The sequence below is a fragment of the Miscanthus floridulus genome, chromosome 3 (assembly GCF_019320115.1).
Source record: "Miscanthus floridulus cultivar M001 chromosome 3, ASM1932011v1, whole genome shotgun sequence".
Classification (NCBI taxonomy): Eukaryota; Viridiplantae; Streptophyta; class Magnoliopsida; order Poales; family Poaceae; genus Miscanthus; species Miscanthus floridulus.
The window spans coordinates 51,610,450-51,616,246 of record NC_089582.1 but is presented as its reverse complement, the minus strand read 5'-3'; positions in this window follow the sequence as shown (position 1 = coordinate 51,616,246).

Sequence of the window (5,797 nt, the reverse complement as noted above, 5' to 3'; positions counted from 1 at the left end):
CACTTCTATGACGACATATGGTCCCTCCCATGGCGGAGAGAGCTTGTGATGGTTTTTGTTGCTCTGGACGAGGCGGAGTACCAAGTCCCTGACGTTGAAGGCCTGACCCTGCACCCGACGGCTGTGGTACCAATGCAACGCCTACTAGTACTTAGCCAAGTGGAGGAGGCCAACGTCGCATGCCTCATTGAGCTAATCCATGGCATCCTCAAGGGATGCCTCGGCTCCCTGCTCATTGTACGCTCTGACCCTCGGTCCTCCATAGTTGAGGTCGGTCGAGAGGATAGCCTCGAAACTGTAGACCATGAAGAAGGGTGTGTAGCTGGTGTCCCGGTTGGGGGTCATCCTCAGGCTCCAGAGCACCGCGGGGAGCTCCATGACCCATCGTCCACCAAACTTGTTCAACCGATTGAAGATCCTAGGCTTGAGGACTTGTAAGACCATGTCGTTCATGTGCTCACCCTGCCCGTTTGTGCTAGGGTGCGCCACGGCGGCCCTATCGACACGAATATGGTATTCATCGCAGAATCTGAGGTACTTTCTCCCAGTGAACTTCGTGCCATTGTCCATGATAATGGAGTTCAGGACACCAAACCGATGGATGATATCAAGGAAGAATAGCACGGCTTGCTCGGACTTGATCACGGAGATCGATCGTGCCTCTATCCACTTTGAAAACTTGTTTACGACGACAAGCAAATGTGTGTAGCCCCCGGGCGCTCTCTTGAGAGGTCCAATCATATCGAGCCCCCAGACCATGAACGACCATATGATGGGGATCATTTGGAGTGCTTGGGTCGGCAGGTAGGTATGCTAAGCGTAGTATTGACACCCTTCGTAGGTGCATATAATCTGTTCAGCGTCGGCTACTTCGGTTGGCTAGTAGAAGCCCTATTGGAACACATTTCTGACCAGGGTCCTAGGTGCAACATGGTGCTCATAGACCCCACCATGGATATCTCTCAGTAACTACTTTCCTTGTTCGATGGGGATGTAGCGCTATAGGATCCCAGTGTGGCTTCACTTGTAGAGCTCCCCCTCAATAACGATGAAGGACTTGGCACAATGCGTGAACCGTCCATTTGGTCCATCGGTAGCACCTCATGGAGAAGGTAATCGAGGTAAGGCATCCTCCAGTCAGTAAGAGGGTCAGGCTCTACCACTGGGTCTACGTCAAGCTCTATGACCTCAAGATCAGGGGAGCTAAGGGATGGTTAGCCCTCAAGCCCAAGGTCAGCGGCCTATCACTAGTTCATTCTAGCTCCTCATAGCGGACCGAGGGCTTGTACTAGTCACTAGCGAAAATGCCTGTCAGCACCAGCTCTCTACCAGACGCCATCTTTGCCGGTGCGTCGACTGCTTCATTGAGCCGCCTCGGGATGTGATTGAGCTCGAGACCGTCAAACTTGTCCTCCAGCTGGCGGACCTCTCAACAATATGCAACCAACTTGGCATTGTGGCAGCTTGACTCCTTTATGACCTAGTTGATGACCAGCTTGGAGTCGCCCCAAACGTTGAGCCGTCGGATGCCTAGCTCAACAGCAATGCGTAGGCCATTAGTGAGTGCCTCATATTCGGCCACATTGTTGGAGGCAGGGAAGTGAATGCGGACCATGTACTTCATGCACACTCCATGGGGTGAAACGAAGACCAGCCCCACGTCAGGCCCCTTCTTCATTAGCGACCCATTGAAGTACATCGTCCAGTACTCCTGGTCCATGGCCGTTGGCGGCATTTAAATCTCGGTCCATTCTGCCATGAAGTCAGACAGGACTTGGGACTTGATGGCCATCCAAAGGGCGTATGAAATACCCTAACCCATCAACTCGAGTGCCCACTTCACAATCCTTCCTATGGTGTCCTGGTTTTGAGCAACATCACTGAGGGGGAAGGACATCATGACCGTCACCGGATGTGACTCGAAGTAATGATGTAACTTCCTCTTAGCGATAAGGACGGCATATAGGAGTTTTTGGATTTGGGGGTACCGAGTCTTGGAATCGGACAAGACCTCGCTAACGAACTACACGGGATGCTGTACTTTGAGGGCATGTCCCTCCTCTTCCCGCTCTACAACCTGGGCGGCGCTGACCACTTGTGTGGTGGCCGCAATGTAGAGAAGGAGTGGTTCCCCATCAGTCGGGGGGACTAGGATTAGGGACTTCATTAGGAGCTGCTTGACCTTGTCAAGTGCCTCCTAGGCCCCGAGCGTCCATTCAAAATGGGTAGCTTTCTTCAGAAGACCTGGTTTGCCAAGGCACGAGAAAAAATAGCTAAGCAAGGCAAGGCACCCTGTAACTCGTTGTACCCCCTTTATGTTCTGAATTGGGCCCATCCTCATTATGGCCGAGATCTTCTTTGGGTTTGCTTCGATGCCGTGCTTAGAGACAATAAAACCCAACAGCATACCCCTTGGGACCCCAAAAACGCATTTCTCGGGGTTGAGTTTGATGTCATTTTCTCGAAGTTTCGTGAAGGTCTGCTCTAGGTTGGCTATGAGCTAGCCAGCTCATTTGGATTTGACCATGATGTCATCTACGTAGGCCTCAATGGTTCACCTGATGAGGTCTCCGAAACACTTGAGCATATAATGCTGATACATAGCCCCCCCCCCCCGTGTTTTTTAGACCGGACGACATTGTGACGTAGCAGAATGATCCAAATGAGGTAATGAAAGACATCGCGAGCTGGTCAGACTCTTTCATCATGATTTGATGGTATCCGGAGTACACATCAAGGAAGTAAAGGGTTTCGCACCCTGAGGTCGAGTCGACTACTTGGTCTATGCGTGGCAATGGAAATAGATCCTTTGGACACGCTTTGTTGAGACCCGTGTAATCAACACACATTCTCCATTTCCCACTCTTTTTTCTTTCAAGAACAGGATTGGCTAACCACTTAGGGTGATACATTTCCATGATGAATCCGGCCACCAAAAGCTTCATAATCTCCTCACCGATGGCCCTATGCTTCTCCTCGTCAAAGCAATGCAGGCACTGCTTCACTGGCTTGGAGCCTAGCTTGATCTTCAAGGCGTGCTCATCGACTTCTCTTGAAATGCCTGGCATGTTCGAGGGTCTCCACGCAAAGATGTCTCTATTGGCGTGGAAGAAGTCGACGAGCGTGCTTTCCTATTTGGAGGAAAGCGTGGTGCCGATGCGCACCACTTTGCCCTCAGAGCTACTAGGCTCGGGGGCTACACCCAAATGGGAGTACTTTTTTTCTTCAAAAAGGTACACACCACGCGAAGATCTCACCAAGCACTACACGGTTTCGCTCAAGAAAGCACTCGGACGACGCTTGTTCCTACTTGACAAGACTGGAAGGAACAAGACGAGGCTTCCAGAGTTCAACCATGAAGTGCTCGGGGGCTTGTCGGTGCGGGACCTATGGGATACCATGCAAGGAAGGGAAAAGATCTAGTCTAACTAGGATTCCTCCCATATAATCTTAGTAGTAGTATTATTCTATAATCCTACTAGGATTCTCTCATTGTAAACCGACTAGGATCCTGACCTCCTGACTATATAAAGGAGGGCAGGGTTCCTAGAGACGGGACTTTAGAGATAACGCATCACAACACTTTACGATCAATCCAACGCAAAGGCTAACGCCGACTGGACGTAGGGCTATTACTCGATCACGGTCGAGGGCTCGAACCAGGATAAATTGACTGTCTCTTGTGTTAACCGTCGAGTTCTGCATACGCTGAAGCCCAAACATACTGCCCCGGGTACCCTCGTGGCAGGCTATCGGTGGTGAAACATCGATAGCTGGCGCGCTAGGTAGGGGCTTTCGGCAATTTTGCATTTGAGAGCTCGATGGACCTCAACAACATGATCTTCTCGATAGGATCAACCTTCATCTTTGGTTCATGGATCTGCGAGGCAGGTGACAATGGCAAGCTCCAAGGCTGTCTCCTCGAAAATTCGGATCACCATGAAGACCATTCTATTTCGATGACTACGATAGATCAACTTGCTGGAAGATTCGTGCAGCTCGCGATGTCCGATTCAACTCAGATTCTGCAGCTTCACGCATCCAATTCAAACTCAGGCTCCGCTTCCAAGACAGAGTCTTATCCGAGTTCTTTCGGAAAACTGAGTTCTTTTCCAATAAGGCTCCGGAACACGACATCAACCTATCAAGAATACAACTCGGAGTACACTCAGAGTACTCTAAAGAAGACGGGTCCTTTTCTGTTCGGTCTTGACAACATGGCAACATCTTACCGGGCATAGCTCGAAAGATCTCTTAATCCAGTGCTTAGAATGCCACTGATAGGAGCTTAGAAAGGTCTCATACTAACCGTAACATCTCAAGACTACATCATCCACTGGCTAGGTTCTGTTCCTGAGGATAGCAGTACCTGGCTAGTTGACACAACAATGACAATAGCTCTACCCTACCAAGAAGGAGACTTGATCTGTGACCCTGAAGCCTCTACTGAAGTTATCAACAACTCTGACAGTACGGAAACCAACGCTGATGATAGAACAACTCATGCTCGAGAAGTATTCATGATTCACCATCCTCGATCACCATTGGTCCCCCTAGAAGCACCCGACGTCAGGTCTTCAGATGAATCCGAATCCAACATATCACCATTTACCTAGGGGCACGATGGTGAGACTGAGAGTCAGAGGTAAGCCAGAGAGAGAAAGAACAAATTGAAACAAGGACGTCAACGTCATGCTAAGCAGCACAAGGAAGCTTAGATCAAATATGAGTTAGACCTAGCCGAGTACAATAGGAGAAAATTAGAGCGAGAGGTCGAAGAAGGATGAGCAGTGAATACACCCTACGATAAGATCTGAGAAGCACTAGAAGAACTCAGGGTGACTTCACATCCCAATGAAAAACAAGAACAGCTCTAGGACTTCCTCCGATCAACAGTCCTAAGGACGCACGACGAAAGGGCCCGCTCAAGACTACCTGACAGGTCAACATCTCATGAGCAGGAAGATCAAAATCAAAGGAAGTCCGCTTTCGAGAGACTTGGACCAAGTGGAAGTCACAACAGAGAAAGTAGAAGAAATCATAGTCAAAATGACCGAGTCGAACAACCAAGAAAGGCCAGAAGCAAAGCACCTACTCGGATAGCCACGCAAAACTACTCTCACCAAGACAACAGTTGGCAAGAAGGTGGCGCTGAATCAGAATACACAGAAGCCAGAATGCACGATAGATTCCCCTATTTTGCAAACAGACTTGCTTCAATATGACTGCCTCACAAGTTCAAGCCGTCCAACCACTCCAAGTATGATGGCAAGACCAAACCAAGGCAGTGGCTCAGGATTTACTCGTAATCGATTGAATTGGCCGAAGGAGACGATGACATCAAAACCTTGTTCTTTCCCATGGCCCTAGAAACCATGCCCCTTCAATGGATTGACAAATTGAATCCAGGATCTATCAAAAATTGGGAGGACTTGCAAAGAGCTTTCTGTGAAAATTTCGCAGGTATCATTACACACCCAATCACCCACGCAGAGTTAAAAGGACTTAAGCAGAAAGGAGGTGAAAGTCTCAGAAATTACTATCGACGATTTGGCGAACTACGAGCTCAAGTACATGACATCACACAACGAGAAGTAATCGAAGCTTCTCTCACGGAATCATGGCCAGGTGTCAATTTCAAGACTTCTGTAAAGAAAACCCAAGAAACAATGAAGAATTCAGATGAACAGTGGAAAAGATGATTACCGCAGAGGAAAAGACACGAGAAAGATTTCCAAATAGAAACAACCGAGACAACCCGAACAAGCAAAATCATCAAAACAATAGACATCAGGAA